This window comes from Pollicipes pollicipes, unplaced genomic scaffold, assembly GCF_011947565.3.
Source record: "Pollicipes pollicipes isolate AB1234 unplaced genomic scaffold, Ppol_2.1 Scaffold_7261;HRSCAF=8764_pilon_pilon_pilon, whole genome shotgun sequence".
Lineage (NCBI taxonomy): Eukaryota > Metazoa > Arthropoda > Thecostraca > Pollicipedomorpha > Pollicipedidae > Pollicipes > Pollicipes pollicipes.
This window is the reverse complement of record NW_023597054.1, coordinates 11619386-11636704: the sequence shown is the minus strand read 5'-3', so window position 1 is coordinate 11636704 and position 17319 is coordinate 11619386. Positions and strand designations below refer to the sequence as shown.

At 46.8% G+C, this 17319-nt stretch overlaps 1 long non-coding RNA gene across 1 annotated transcript; it reads right to left on the bottom strand.

Moving 5' to 3' along the window:
- Nucleotides 1–13263: 13263 nt before the first annotated feature.
- Nucleotides 13264–16766, bottom strand: LOC119112720 (uncharacterized). The gene is made up of 4 exons (XR_005095765.1): nucleotides 16752–16766; nucleotides 16056–16168; nucleotides 15448–15654; nucleotides 13264–15010 (listed from the first exon to the last, which is right to left on the bottom strand). It is a non-coding gene; the product is annotated as an uncharacterized LOC119112720 (long non-coding RNA).
- Nucleotides 16767–17319: the final 553 nt, after the last annotated feature.

Sequence of the window (17319 nt, the reverse complement as noted above, 5' to 3'; positions counted from 1 at the left end):
ACTGGGTCGGCGCAGAAGGTGCGGGACCCTCCTGGCGAGAAGGCGCAGGTGACTCAGACACGCGGGACGCTGTGGCGGACGCAGCGGAGGCGACGGCGGCGCAGTCGCCGAAGACAGTGGATGCATAGGTCAGAGATGAAGCCGACCAGGGACGTCCTCAGAGGGAGGTATTTGCCACACAGAGTGGTTTATGCGGTTGGAACATTTGTGGATTCGAGTAGCGTTACGTTGGAGTCTATAATGAAGCACAAAACACTACGGTAAATTCGCGTAGATTTGGGCTGCATTGATATGCAAGTGAACATGATGAGTACATCAGAAATGACAGGTAAGGTTATCAACGCGCGCTCCAAAGACATGCCCGGCACAGCTTGGTTCAAGTTACATTACGACATATAAAGACAGCCTGTTCCCGCATGAGTAGGAATATACCGATATACATGCAGCACCGATTTCTGCAGTTGCTATGCCCATTGGTATGACGATGATGACTGCTGGTGCTGGTGGAATGACTATGATCATCTTTGCTGTGCATGACCATTTCTACGGCGGAAATGGCTTTGCGCGCGCGTTCTCACACCACAACGAGGATCATGTTCTCCTCGCACACCGCCGCTCTACCGCACATGTCGCGCGTCCACGCGCTGAGTATCACACTCAACACCACCTGATGTCCGCGCCAGCAGCTTACGTGTGGAAAGAGCACTCGCAGTCGCCCCGCATAGAAGCACGCATACAGATGGCAGCCAGACCATGGCTGCGCGACTGGAGTGGCGTCGCCCGCTCCTGCCTTTATAGGCGCTGGTCCCGCGCCGGCAGCGCCGGCCTGCCGCCCAAAGGTGTATGGCGTGCAACATTTCCTCGATATCGTCATCAAACAATGGAATGCTCTCCAAGCCCCAACGGCGAGCCCCCCCCCCCCCCTCCCTTCCTCCCCCAATGCTGGTGGCATGCTTTCCTTGTTGGAAAGGGCGAAGCATGCAGTCCGTGGAATCAGCCTTGGCGACATGTCCTTACAGCGATGACTGGCGCGCACGAGCATGATACTGGTGAAACCGATAGGAAACTGTTGGACGTGATTTGGGACGTTCCAACTGACGGAGCATGCGTCACAGTACTGGGCTGTGCTTAGAAGTGGCAAGGCTGGGTTGTGCTTAGAAATGGCAAGGAAGTGGCAAGGAATATTGTAGCCTCACAGGTCGCTCCAAATAAAACAGCAATTATCCGAAGCAACACGTTTTGTGCAGACGTGCTAGGCGTGCTATTCCATTGAATGATCAATATGTTTCTTGTCCTTTCGCTTCGAAGGATACAATTAGCGGCACGAAGTCTTCATGCGCTGATCATAATGTTTCCATCCATTTTAGGTTCTTCAGTTGCTACGCACCCTTTGGGGCATACATGCGACACCTAATATCAGCTTCCATAGCCGTTGTCAAGTGGTTCAGGCACCCCACCCCAGACGTGGGTGACAGGTACCCGGGCTAGAGTCCCAGAGGTGGCTGGTTGTTTGACCTGACATATGTCAGGTGGATGCAGGTGGACGGCTCTCCACTGCTGCATAGCATGGCCGCATCAAAGCATTGGCTGACACGTAAAAGCTTCCCCGCACAGTCGCATGCAAATTGCCTGTCGACCTGGATGAACCGTCAGTCTCCAACAGTTGTCTCTACAAGCTGTCCGAGCTGAAGTAAAATATGGCCAATATTTTCTCGGAAAGGCTACTTAAACCATGGATCAACACAAGAAACACTAAGAGACAATTATGGAAGACGTTCACGCCTTGTGAGTACTAACAACACTCTTCTTTAAGCGTTCATGCAGTCTGCATGTTGACAGCGATGAAGGACGCGGAATCGGGACATCTAAACAAGCACGTTAAAGGTGTTTTGCAGCACTCGCTGTGCACGGTGCTGCACTCTTTAACTTCTGACCGATACGCACACCTGGTGAACTCTTGTTGCCCGAACAAGGACTGCTCACGAAGGGCCTCCCGCAAGCTCATGGTCTTCTGATTACTGCCGTGGGCCCCGGTAGCTGCTGGCACATACTCCGACGTATCGACATTCCGTCGATTTTCTCCAGATGAGTCGTTAATTTTAAACGGCCAAGAACCACGTGATCGACGCATGACAAGATAGCGCGGATAGTAATTCCGTTCTTTTCACAGATTTTGCAGCCTCATAGCTATGAGATGAGAACACGACGAAAATTATTGCTACTTGATGTATTCGAAGTATTAGTGTTATATGAACATCATTAAACCAATTGTTCATGCAAACGAATATCACACATAAAACGACTATGCAACTTAGATTTGATTGTTTCGGCCAGGCTTTCCTTGAGACGCCCAATCCCCTGTTGGCGTTTCATGGGATGTCTAAAATAACATACAAGTATAACCATCAAGTAAATAGCGTAATAGTGTGCTTGCAGAGCATTTGCGTGACTTTGTGGTCGTCTATAAGCATTTCCTAGGCACCGATGATGTGGACTATGTGCAAGTCACCTTGTCGTCTCTGATTGCGTGTAGTCATCTGTCACTTCCCAGAGACGCTGATAAAAGTCATTTAATTAGGTAATCCGAGGAAACTTTTGGGGGAGAATGAATGTGTGAACATGATCAAACTCGCGACAGATTTCAGATTTCACTACAATGCCAGCGCCAGTAGAGTTTTATAAACCGTGTGATGTACCTGGATGACCGATTCCTGGATTAGCTATTGGCCCCCATCACATACACAAATGTTCCTCTTGGGCGCAACAGAATCCTACTCCTGGTCATAAAAGGGCCCATGCTAATCCGTGGAGGGTTTCCCGCCCTGCTGTATCATAACTCTATGCACTATGAAGAACACCACCTACCTTGCAATGATCTTCAACTATCCAAGACGTCCACAGTACAGGATCTTTTCGGCCTTCTCAGTTGTGTCTTGCTTATGACGGGACATCTTGCCTTATCTTGGCTCTCCATCACACACGGTCCTTACGCTATCACCTCGCTCACGACATGCATTGCGGAAAATGTGTGGAGCTTGTTGATTATAGAACATGTTTCTCCTCGGAAATATCAGCTTCCCCTTTGGAAATTAATGGGACGCCTCGTTAGCCTGGAAAAAAACTCTCTCCCTTGTAGCACAGCCTGAACTGATTCGCCTGATCTGCACACTCAAGTCGCCTCCTGTACTAGGGTGAAGTCCCCTCTCGGCTATGGTGTGGTCGTACTGCCGTACCTTGGGCCTCATCTAAGACACTTACATTGTTGAGGCCTCTTGTTATTGATAGTAGCGGCCTCCTGCAGCGCTGGCTGTTCTCGGCCATGTCATATATATCCATTGTCGGGGTCTCCTCCCCACTTCAGCCATATGTTATCGGTCGCAAGTTAAAAGTCACGATCGAGTCTCTTCTTGCATTATTGCCTGCCGGCCTTGTACACTAGAAATATCATGGTTTTCCGAGTACCCACGTAGAATTTCGGATTAGGCAAACATGTGTGTCCGCTTACAGCTGTATGACAGCATAGTGGACGGCCGCTCACATTACCCACCCTGTGGCGTCTTTGCGGCTGAACAATGAATTCGCTTTTAAATAAATCAATCATCGCACGAATTCGGATCATGACCTATCTCAGCTGCAGACTAGTGACATCCACAGGATTCAGGTGATGGATGTTTAGAACAATAGCTGCGCAGGGTGACTAACATACCGCACACAACATAAAATATATACATTACATTACATTATATACATTATACATTACATAGCATACAACATACCGCACACGGGTAAGGATCATAATCGTTCTCCCTTTGCACACCAGGGACAATGAGATTAGCAGTTATGCACCATACGCAAAATACACGATGGTCTTGCTAGCCTGAGACCTATGCGTCATCATGTCACGCGCTTGTTTCATGTCCTTGCTAAGCTCAGGCCCACGCGTCATCCTACCGCGCGTTTGTTTGATGCTTCTGCTTTCCTAAGGCCCGCGCGCCATTCTACCATGTGTTTGCTTTGTGCCTCTGCTTGCCTAAGGCCCACGCGTCATGCTGCCACGCGTTTGTTCAAAATTGCAATGCATTTACGCCAGCCGCAGACAATGGCATTCTGTGTGGAGCAGCCCGGCTGTGTTTCACCTCGGTTCACAGCGTCCGGGCAAACCCGTGACTGGCGAGTGTGATGCGGCCAGACAGCCTGACTAAGCGAATTTTGAGATTCTTTTGTGATTGTGTGTCGGTGACACGCACCTGGTGCGGTGGCCGGCTTGAGCTAAGTGCAACTTCTCCTTTGCCTTTCACTGTCGAGCAGGCTGAGCCTCGCAGGTGGCGAGGCGCCACCGCAAGGCCAGACCCGCGCATGTTTTTCAGGTAAACCCGCCCTGCACTATGCTCCTGCCGAATGCGGGCCAAAAAGTACCCCAAACATGCGGGGATGATGACGATAGTGATGGACAAATATCATAGGGATGCCTTTTTACTTTGCCTCTTGTTCGATAGGGAAGTATTGCCTCTGGAGATGGGACAGCGCTCCAATCGTTCCATCAGGCTCGAGCGACAGTTTGGCAGCCAGTGCGGCCGTCAATCAGTGCGCTACGAGCTGGGTAACGACGCGTGCCAGGCATGAAATCAAAATCAGCCTTTGAAAAAATAGAAGTTTCCTGCCGACCAGCCTTGTGAAACTGATGACGTCGGCACGGAATCCAGCGAGTCTATTATGAAACTGCTACTGGATGGCAGCTTTGATAGAAATACAAAATGAACGGCATTCTAGCGCCGAATCATCAGTTTAATGCTGCGCAATGCGCGTACGATTGCAATACTTCATTGGGACAAACTGTGGCCCAAGTTAAGTTTTCCCGTATCCCAAGGTTACTATTGGTTTCCGCACCCATCATGCGATTAAGGAAAATATGTGTGTATCCATCAAGGAAGTGGTGCTGATGTTGACCTACTTGTGTAATTGTACAAGTGTGAGGTAAAACCGGTAAAAGGAAAGCTCCGTTAAAATATTCCGGTAACCTCGGCCCCAGTTTTCTCGTCATATCCTGAACATCTCTGACTTGACAAACTATGTGTCTTTATGGCTTGAAGCTTGTGATCAGATGCGATGAAATACTGATCTAGGAGACTGCAGGAATGTAATGCACCGGGAGACGCGCCCCAGCCCTGTTACACGAGGGAAGATGAGCGGCCCTGTACTGACGTCGCTGCGGCATAGTCACGGAACAGAATATGTTATCAAACTGACCGAGCCTGAAACGATCGCTGTGGACTGGGGCATATGATAGCAGCGTGCTTTTGAAGATCACCCTGGTCAACGACATATTGTTTTCTAGGTGTTGATATTTATTGATGGTGCTTATAAGATATTTATAGTTTTTTTATAGGTGTTAGAGGTATCTGGGTGTTTATATGTGCATGTGTTTTATTTTGATGGACTGCATGGCTGCTTCCATTGCTTCCGGAAACTGCGTTAGTAACAAACACAGGTCTGTCAGGATGGTAGAAGACCAATGATTGCAGCACTGTTCTGGAAATTGCTTCATCACACGAATAACGCTTCAAATCGTGCGATGATGTCACTATGTGCCCTCTCCAGAATCAGCTGACGCAATTTCAGCAAGAAAGTAGACGTCGCTACGAAGTAGTTACGCCATAATTTGGTTGCGACGATTTTAGTTGACGATGTGGCTACGTCTGTACAGCTTCAACAGACTGAAGTATAACTTCATACATGATTACGTATTGAAGTGTTCGTCACGAATTTGTCCACAGAAAGACAGGGATATGATAGTGCGGCTCGTGTTGTGTTGAAACGTTCCGAAACCAAATACACCATCTTTCCGTGTTCATCAATAGTTTGTGCGCAGTCCTCAGAAATTTGACAGAAACTCACCACACAGCGAGCATATGAACAGTCTTTTAATGACCCTCGCGTTAATAAGGGGCCAATGCAAACCCCCTTCCCCTAAGATCTTCTGAAGATGCGCATTCGGCAATCGTGCAATCACGCCCAAGATTTCGGTAGCCTGTGAGATATCCAGTGACCGGTTTGACACTAAAGTCTTGTCCCACAGATCTGAGATAAATTTAAGGACAGCAATGTAACAGCAAGAAGAGAGGAAGTAGGGAGCAAGCCGCTCCCATCTCAAAGAGAAGATAGGTCATCGGGCCTCCGCAGTGGAAACCCGAGACTGTTTGCGATGAGGGAGAACAGCAGCGGATGTTGACCATCGCCAGCGAAATGAAACAGAACGACGCATCTTCGAAGTCTGCCCAAGCCTGGATGCAGCTTGTCCATGCCGACGTCCGCTCATCCTCGCAGAGCGAGACGCAGGAGATATTCCCGACGCGTTCCTGCGAATTCGAGGGAAGGCCCAGGTTAGTGCATATCGTGCACGTATGCGAGAAGTATAACCATGACCAACGAAACCTTGCGATTTTGGTAGATAGGTCGTAGCTGGTGCCGTAAAGGGTTAGCATAAAATATTCATTTTTAAGCAGATGGGAGTGGTGCTCCAGCACTCCAGAATTCAACATTCAATAGCGTTATTTACGTGGAGCATTATGGGTCGCAAATTTTGTGTAGCCGTTAGCCTGCGGTGAGTTGGTTTGCTGGACCGGCGAGCTGTATTCATCAAGACACCATGATATTAATATGTGCCCTTAAACAACGACATAGGATTGAAAGCGTCAGGACAGTTTTACAGCGTAGTACAAGTAGGTAATTTTTCTCCGGAATCGAAAATTGTCTGGGCCACCGAATGTATTTAGTTCCGTGGTCAAGTATTGAAATTCATGGCATCTGGGTTCAGCTGGGGTTGACACTAAGGATTATTGGTCCTCTCCTCTTTTGTGTATATATATATATATATATATATATAATGATGCATAAATTATTACTGTCTCTGCATTTGCGAGCTTTATTATGAGTCGTTGGAGTTTCCGGGCTTTTTACTTAGCATTATCGTTTTATATATATGATAGTGCGTGCAAAATCGCTCATATGCTCGTCAATATCTACATTCTTACGTTTTGAGGGTCTATCTCGTCGTCGGAAATGTCTAAATGGCACAATAAATAAGTTGAGAGATTTTTAACAATGAAAACTGTACATTACTATCGGAAAAACATATTGTAGTAAACAAAAGGCAAGTGAAGCATGGCCAATTGAAGCAACACAAAATCCCATTATCACTAAGATAGGTACAAAGTACACCCATAATGGAAACACTACAAAGACACAACACATTGCCACAATCACATCTGCAGTTTGTACCACCCAGCACCCAATAACTCAAGGGTTGCGCAAGAATTTGTTTGTTTAGGGCTGGAGAGAATTCGTTAATGAATATGCCCCCCCCCCCAAATTCGAGGGGATCTTCTGTCATTGCTCGTCTGAAAAATATCAGTGTTTTCCACGGGTGTCGAATTGTATTCTTCTGGTTGGGCCACTGCCCTCCCCCCATGTCTGATTTGCCCCCCCCCCCCCCAAAGGTGTGTTTGGCTCCTCAACATTCTGGGGCCAAAGTCCAAGAAGGGCTTGCAAATAGGAAATCACAATCATATGAATGTTCAAGAAGGCTTCTACCGATTGTTTCACAGGTAAAAGGAAGAAAAAAATGGAGACTGCAATGTCACGTTCAGTTGGGTGCAGCTGACTCAGCCAGTCACACTGTAAAAGCTCCCCGTTCGTACCGTGCTTACTTGAGCATCTTCTGGTTTTTACCTGCAAGATGTGCGCTTTTGATTATACGATGAATATGCGTTGTTGACTCTGACATAGTTTTGTGCTATTGTCAGAGTGTTTTCGCATTATTCTGTCATGTTTAATGATCCACAGACTGCAGGAAGTTGCGCTATTTTGCCACGATACGATGCGATGTATCATAGGAGATTAAAAACAAACCGGTCAAATGTTAGCACCAAAAAACGTCAACATATTTATAGTCGGCAACGTTCGAAAGAACCATTGAAATGCACCGGTGCCTTGCACTGGTCCTTGGGAATCTCTGTCAATGAAAGTAGATATGATCATTCGCGATGGGAATCCACAATGAGACAACGGAAGGCCGTGTGCCAGTCAGGGATTCCATTTCAGTACGAAGAGCTCTCCATATGATTTCAGCCAGGGGTCCGTTATGCTGAACTGGAGTCGGGTAATATTGGACATCCGCGTCGATAAGGGATCTGTTTTGCGTCAATAAAGACCCCTGCGTCGATCCAGGTCTAAATTTCCGGGTCAGGGGGCCTTCGGCGTCAGGCAGTTGACCGATGTCCATGATTGTATGGACAATTCATTGATTACACATATAGCCTGTAACGCCAGAAAGGCAGCGGGTAGGCATCCCGGTCTGAGATGGAACGACCCTTCACCCGCTGACCAGGAGATATAACGCGCCCCTAGTGTTCTACCCACTGGGCCCTCACTCTGAAGAAAGGCAAGGGGTTTCCTAAGTGCTATATACGACAAATCAAAATGGGGTAAAAAGGGGAAAATGCCAACACAAACGAGAAGGCTCATCCAGGGATGTTACTTTATATGTTGTCGAAGTGCCTGAGCCCCCCCCCCCCCCCAGGCTGATTTTAAGGGAATGTTCCAGATTTGAAGATATTAATGCAAGCATGAGATATCATAAAATCAACCCACTTATGATTAGTGATATACTTAAGCGTCGAAACGACTGCTCTACAAGACAAAAGTTTCTGAATTTGGTATATACACTTCCCAATAAGGCATTGTTTGATTGCGGCATGAAACGTTTGTATGACAGTGAGGTACTGCAAGACAAGCCGTGCGAGATTGACACCCTAGTACGCACAGGTAGTACTTCAACTCGCTGAAAGGCTGCAATGGTGGTGCTGGAAGTATTTGTTGAGACAAATGTTGTTGTGCTCTTGTTTTTGCTGTTTCTCGTGGTGTTCTTGCAGATTTTTCCGCCAGTTTAACAATTCAATTTATATTCACATATTTGGTTATGGTGCAATCCTTAGCTTATCGACTACCAGCCTTTTTTCCGTACTAACTTGGCAACCATGTACAACTTTAAAGACCATGTAGCACAAAACACGATATGCACAATTTGCTCTACTTTAAATGAAATCCTATAGACATCCACTTGAGTTGAAAGTAGTACTCACGGACGGGGGATTTGAATGGCTTGAAACGTGTGCTTGGCCTCGCACGCCACGTCTATGAGGTGGCAAAATTTGGATGACGCTGCGACGATGCCTTAGGCGTACCTAAACGGCGTAAAGATAGCCGGAGAAAACAGCATGCGTATCTTTGAGAGCGTGTACCGCGGAAGTTAAGGGGCTTTAAATCTTAGGATGGCTGGGGTTGTAAACTGCACCAAATGACGTTCCAAATTGATTTCTCAACCAAAAAAATTAGAGCTTTTTTGCGGAAAATTACGTCTGTTGCATAGGCTTTTGCCATTTGAGACTCAACGTTTACGAATGAGCGTCCAAGGAATGTCATTTTTGAACAGTGTCAAACATGGGCATCGACGCTTTCACGGTTTCACGGTGGCTGCGAAAAAAGAACTGCCATGAGCGTCACAGTCGAAACAGGCTGTTCAACACGAAATTTTTCGATGAGTTGGCCAAGACCCCCTCGGCCTACGGTCCCTCGGCTCGTAATGGTGTATGGACAGACATGAATTTGTGACAGGCAAAGCCAGTGGCGGTTAGCACCAGGTGCCCGTGCCGGCTGCGGATGACCGTGCGGTGCTCCTGAAAAACCGCTACTGCTCGAAGAGCAGAAATGCTAGAAACACCTGTTTTGTGACACAACACGCGCAATGCCCCATGAGATACTGAAAATGTATGTGCAATTACACATGACATGCTGAGGATATCCTCAGAAAACCTAAGGAGAAGGCGTACCGCTACCCCTCACCACCCCCTCCCCCCAACCCCACCCCTGCTCCCTCCTATCGGGCCGAGGGCTAGACTCAGGGACGCATTCAAGATTTACTTAGGAAGGAGGGAGGCGGAGGGAGGGAGGCGAGCCCAGTGACTAAGCATCAAACGGATTTTTACTTCTTGTCGCGACCAGTTTACTGATCCATCCATGAAAAACAAAACACAACATCGTACCCAAGGCAAGGGGGTTCTCAAGTGGCGCTTGGCTGCGCCTGTTCAAATTGATTGCAACATAGTCTGATCCGGCCAGCCTAGATCCATGTGAGCTATGTAGCGGCTTAAAAACAAGCATTGCAGCTTTATTTCAGTCGCATATTTTCTAGCAGGACAATCATAATATACGTTATTTAAGTTAGAGGATGCACCGCCTTTGGAACTGATTGATACGAGGCCTGAACTGTAATTGTTGAAATAGGAGCCTAACACCGTATTAATCCCAAACTCTGTGTTAGTGATGGCACAGTCCATTGGTCAGGGATGGACTTTATTCCACTTCGCAACTGATGCCAAAGGAGTGATTTTCGGGACCGAACTGTACAGGATGTGCAGGTGCATGATTTAAGAGCTTCGAAGATGCAATTTTTCCATTGAATGCAGCATCATTGTTTTATAACTGTTGTCGAAACAAGGTAGGTACGTGTATCTCAAGCGGTATCGGATAGTGTATGATGGACGGTAATGAGTCAGGAGGGCCAGTAGGGCTATGCGCCATATTACCAATATCATCCATTCATTTCAAATACCGCAATCAAAGACAAACACCTGAATCTGGAGCTGTCTGCTATCATGTTTTCGCTATATTCTACCGATCGGCTTGTCTTGGGCTGATGAGGCATTGCATACACAAAATGCGCTATATTCCAGGTGAAAACATCATTGCTTCATACATTGAAACTACTCAAGGGACAACTGTTAGCATGCTTGTCATGAAATGGAAGAACAGAGGGAGTTAATCAATCATCTTAGCCATTGTATTGTGTCTGTGCTGAGATATATGTAATGCAATTAATTGTGTTTTGAACTTAATGCATTACTTTCTTACAGTAATTACCTCCGTTGTCTCAAATAGATATTTTCGGTGCTCATCACAATGCTGCCCTTTTTAAGACCTAAGCCGCTCTAGTTTCTGAGGTACATGTCTGCAGAAATGGGAAAAGGTATTTTGGGGAGAGTATTTTAAAGTCAACCTAGCATTCATGACGTCATAATAGCTTCATTTAAATCCCGTAATTGCATCACCCATGCGGTGATCAAGACTAAGAAGAACATAATTGTTGGGGCGTTCATGTCTGGCGCTCGTGAGCGCGCGGCCGTCAATTGGCTTTCAATCAATGCTGTGTAAGGTACGATGACGTAATAAAACCATGACGCAATGGGGGGAACATTTACTACACAGGGAATTGTGCTGTCTAGAGCAGTTTTGCTACCTAAAAGTATGTCAATGGTTTTAAGTGAGCTTGCTTCATCATATCTAATGCTGGATAAATTGTGTTCAAATGTGAAACACTCCGCTTAACCATGCCCTGCTGTGCCTGCAGTCTCCACAGAATATAACTGGTAAAAAGCTGGGAGTGATAGGTTTTGAGCTGCTTGTACCACATGCCATTATTTCTTGGTAGCAGATATACTGTCAATCAACGAGAGTGAAAGCATCTATTCGTGTATTTCAACAAGCATATAGAGCCAGAGCTTAGCCAAAATGGTTGTTGGGAAACCCATTGTTAAGTTGGGGATTTCTTAGGTCATTATTTACATGCACCACCGTAAATCAATGTTTCAACCCACTCATCACTGAGAACTGCCCACGCCCCCGTGTTAGCTTAAGCATGAGCAATTGCAACAATTCAGAGCAGTGAGAGAAGAGGATGTTTTCTCACGGGATATGAGCAAAGTAAGCTTCCCTAAAATCAGATTTTCCACCATGCGCATTTATTGCATCCTGGTATGCACAATGACCGTTATCACGTTAACTTTCCTTTCTGACTCTTTCGCCGCGTGACCCTTGCACAGGTATCAGGTGCGATCACCTCTTGAGCAGGGCTGTAGTTTCCTATTCAGTGTGGGAGCCACAGCTCTCCTTCCCCGCCCCCGCACACACTTAAAAAATGGTCCAGGTCATGGGGGACAACCAATTTGTCGGTGTATTTTGGCTGTACGTGTCGCAATTTTTTGGTGTTAACCTGTCCTCTCCCAACTATTTTTGCGAAACAACTCCCCTGCTCGCACAGCTCCGCTTTCCTTATCTTCATGTCATACAATGTGTGTTTCAACTAACTGCAAAGTGAAATTTGGATTGGTCGTGTATCACCACAAATGCAAGCAAGGAATACCGTAAACATTGGAACACAAAGCATACATTTCGGCAGCCTGCAAACCTACAAAAGTGGTGGCTTTGCTTGAACCATGTGGCTGCAGATGACAAAAATATGGTAAGGTGTGTGCGACCTTAGTGTTTAGAGGATCAGGGATGCAGGAGTGATAAGGTAACTTGGATGGAGCGGCGCAAGTGCACCATGAGGCAAGAACATTGTTTGTACTAATTATGGTGTAAAAGGGGTATGTTTAAATGCAACTATCAGCTGAATAACCCGCTGAAAGGCCTTATATGAGAAATGGTGTGGCATTTACAATGTTCGATAAGTGCACTGAAAAGATAGATAGGTGATGCTGGTGTGACTTTGCTTTTCAGCACGGATGAAACCGATCACTCCATCCCTCTAACACGCGCCCGGGTGGCCGGCTAGATACCCTTCGCTCGGGTGGGGGTCAATTTGACCCCCATAAGATCTCGGGAACTAAAGAAGCTAGAGACACTAAATTTATAGAGTGTCTTGACCCGTACGTAAACTGACTTAGGTGAAAGTTTGAGCTTCCCAGGTCATGTCCTTCAGGTCAAATAACGTCAAACAAGGTCAAATTCCAGGCTGGCCTCTAAAGTGCCCCCAGAACCTAGGCAACTGTTTCTGGGCAAAAGGTCACAAGCCCCTTTGAGGTCAGTGACCTTGTTTGACCTTTTGATCTTTTGACCAAAATCATACAAGATTGCTCTGAGTTTTCCATTTGAATAAACGACAAAGATTACGCTAGGCAGTATGTTCCTAAAACAAAATGTTGACCCGAGTCATCTTAGGTCAATGACCTGCTCTGACCTCTAAAAGTTAATGGAAGACGTATAATGCGGTTCCTGCTGTCAAACTATTCGAAATGAGCACCACAAACTATCCCATACAGCAAGCCCTAGAGTAATAAATCAGTTTGTTTTTGGCCTTGGCCTGACCTTCATACCTGACCTTAGGTCAACGTGATTTGCTCATTCAATATTTTTGGTACCTAAGAAAGCATCTCAGAGATGTAGGGCTCCGTCAAACTCTCCGTTATTGCATCAGATTGGACGATTCCCTAGGAAGTGCCTTCGTTGAAACTATGGCCTGACTTTGACCTGTCATATGCCAGTGAATTTACAAGGCACGTATAAATTTGTATGTCAAACGATCTGCTATTCAGTTGTCTACAGCTGTGAAAAATTTGGCGCGGCTGCGCCGCGCCGTTTGGAAACCATTCTGGAAAAATCTTCAGAGGGGTCAATTTTACCCCCGCCCCCACCCCACCCGAGCGCGTGTTAAACGAGAGGTGCGATGAGGTGTGTCCAAATACGAAGTACAACTCACGATATTCACTTCAAAATCATGCTGTGAATGCTTTGTGTTGAACATCTCGGGTGAGCCGTGATGCATGGAGCGTAGACAACTCATTTATGGACCAGCCAAATTGCTTCGTTTCTCGATATATATTATGAAATGGGACATTAGCGTGCTTTGGTGAATCCCGTCCCGGCGACTCAGCTGGTTAGCTCGCCTGCCTTCCGATCCACCCACGCGTGACGGTGTGTGATGGAGTCGCCACAACAGCTCGCTGTCTGCCTTCAACAGGTATGACTCGCGGCCGACGGCAGCGGACGCGCTAAAGGTCAGTTGACGTTAGAGGGCAGGACGGACCGTGCCGAGTGATGTGGTAAGCTAAACTTCTGCTACCAAATTCTGTCGTCGACCTGCGGTTGCGCGAGCGGGTGTGAAGTGTCAGTGCTCACACCACAAGCACTTCTTAACGTGAGCGCTGATCTCAGAAGCCATCCATTCAAAGTTTCGGATTCATTCATTTAAGAAATGCTGCTTATTTTCTGGATATTTCGTGAAATAATCAGATGACTATTCTTTTCATGACCATCCTGTATTGAAGCAGCGGAACTACTCCTTTGGGTTTTAGAACGCCTGAAGCGGAACACCCCAATATAAACTGTAATTGTTCACCAGTAACGAGAGCATATGGCATGACAACTCCTTTAGGATTATTACACCTATTAAGCACGGCGTCATTTGAGCATAACAAAAATACACGAGGCTCACAATTATCCTGATGTTGATAAAGAACTGTGGCAATGCTCCAACTAAGCAAGAAACCGAACAAAATCTTCTACTCCATGACCTCCATTACGCTTAAAAGCTGGTTTCCGTCGTGATCAGCACCGGCTCAGTGCTATTGCAACCAAGTTTTCAAATACTTATCTGGAAACGTACGTATTATGCATGTTAGGTGATCACCTTACCATTGCATAGTTATTTGCATTTTGTACCAGATGTCTCTGATGTAAACAGCTTTTTAGTGAAACAAAATGAAACGTTTCAAAACCACACGCAAAATCGATTCTGACCATCGCATCGTAAATTATGAACCGATAAGATAGAAGGCTAAGGTGTCTTAGAAGGCCAAGATGATCCGCAAAAATAATATTAATGCTGTGACCCCAGCATACGTACCCAAGCGAGACCTTACACGTGTTTTATCTATGCGCGATCGTGTTTCGGGTAGCCATCATCTCATATGATGCCATTAGACATACAGAATCATTTACACACACTCTGGGATCGGGGGACACGGGGCTCTGAAGCAGTTAAAGACTTGCTCCTTGCATTTCTTTCCGGGCGGGCAGATCTTGTTGGCGCATGTTATGGTTACGACAAGACGGCAGATCGGCGATGGCAGCAGCTGGCAGAACTCCTGCGGAGCAAAGCAGGTTCCGCAGGGATCTGAGAACAGAACAAAACATTTACGGACGTCGGGATGAAGGTGGTGTGCACAGCAATTCAGCGTTCTTAGCAGGGCAGGACAATGCGGTGCGCTCAGTGGAGATCAACAGGCACATTGCGTTGGAATGCATTGAGTTCGCGCAGTTGGGCTCGTCAGCGCAAACACAATAAATAGCGAATGGTAACAATTTAATGAATAGTAAATAACAAATGGTAACAAATAGGTGAATGGTAACAACATAATTTTACTTGCATTTTACATGCCAATCAGTAGGCACTCGCTTAAGTGAAACCATTGACCACGTTTCAGTTCAAAATCCAGGCTCATGTCAAAAGGTTTCGTCATATGCGTTGCGAAAAGAATCATGATAGTACTGGTTTACTGTGAATGAACTATTCATCATTGTCTGCTTGGTGAGATAATTGAATGTACTCACTTCTATTGACGCAAGTAGGTTTCGGGTCGCAGGGTGAGGAGTCACAAAACGCCTGTTGCAGAATACACTCTTGTCCGGCCGGGCAGCTGGTGTCAGCGCAGGTGGGGGCCGGCACGCGCACACAGACCGACACGTCTCTCTCTTCACGGCACTGGAGCGGCTCAGGACACGGCTGTGTGCCGCAGAGCGCCGTGGGTGTGGACCCGTCTGCAAAAATACAGCCTGACTAGGGAAGTCGGACAGGGTCCTCGTGGGTGTAGTTTACGGCCCCTCCCGACCGTTCAGGAGCAAAACCAAGAGCCAAATGTCAGCGCGTTCCAAATATGCACAATCACGCTGCAAATTTATGCCGTGTGAAAGCTACCATCATTGACGCGCGTTTGAATTTGCCTGGCCGATAACCAGGCACCGCCGGTACATCTCGATCAGTGACCAGACGAGAGATGGGCGATATGACGCGGCAGCCATTTCAAAGTTGACAAATGAGGCAAAATGTAAGTGCTTGCATGCCGTTGCAGTTGTCTTTCCACCACCCCACCACACCCACCCCTTTCCCCCGCTTGGTAAAACACAGCATCTGTGCGGAAAGAAATGCGAAGCAAACTTACCCACGGCGCCGACCAGAACCACGGCGAGGGCTACCAGCGTCAGCATAGCTGCACCAATGGCTGCTCGTCGTCACACTCTGCTTACTGTGGCTGTGCCGAAATGTCAGGCATTCCTGATGAGTCATTAAAAGGTCAACTGTGGGCGGGAGCACCAGAAATACTCGCGGGAAGGGCGGCGAACAGCGCAGAAAGTGGCATGATTGGAACACATTCGCGAAAAACTGGCTTGTGGACCTCCAGTGACGCATTTATTTCATATCATACCAACTGCCAAAGGTGTTCATTCCTACTTACGCTTATGGCAACACTCTCACTCATATGTCAATGAAGTGGAACTGAGGGGTGTTATTTCAACAGAATTTCTGGTGAGCAACGCTGCGCAGAAAACGGCCACCCGGCGGCGCGTCGTGTGGGGCCGTTGTTGGAGCTGGCCGCCGCTCTACCGAAAACACCTCCTATACTGCTGCCCGGTAACTGACGCGCCAAACATGGGAGCTCTGACAAAGAAGGAGATTGTTAGTTTCTGGAAACCAAAAAACTGTAGCAGACCAGAAAACGTAGCAAGCTATGGCTGGGGCTCAATGATATGCAGCCACCAGGCCGCATAGACGCATTTCTTTCTAGACTAAATCGTGCTACTTCCCGTGCATGAAGTTAAGCACCACGGAATCAATACAAAGCAGAGCATCTCCGTACTCTTATCAGTTGTGAATTATTATGCTGGCCGTTGTTCTTCTAAGAACTATAATTGAAATGTCCAATACTTGAATTATTATATGTTTCGGCGTCAAGAGATTCCTCACCCAAACGATCAAAATATCTACTCGGCGCTAAAATCATTCCACGCTGTGGCGTGAAGAGATCCTCCGCCCAGCAGTGCAAATGGAATTGAATAACACTTGTGGTCGTCAGCCAACGGGTAAGGTGCATGCGTTAGCCTAGATAGATGCAACTGAGTATGGCGAAAAAGGTTCGTTACATCGTTTCTGTTTTTTTTTATTTTTCATGTTGGTGCGCTATCATATGTCAAAATATATTTTAGCACCGCGGTTAATAAAGCCAATGATAATCAGTTATTAGGCGCAGGTGTCTGTTATGAGTGGTACACTAATCAACCGCATTCAGATCTTCCAATACTCTGCTAGAGCAATAGAAGCACCGTTATAATTCCAAAGATCCAACGAACAGGATCTCCTAAAAATGTATGTAAGTGTCGCAGCTGCCCGAGTGGCAACGGTTTTCTTTGTCATTTTTTTCTTTTTTG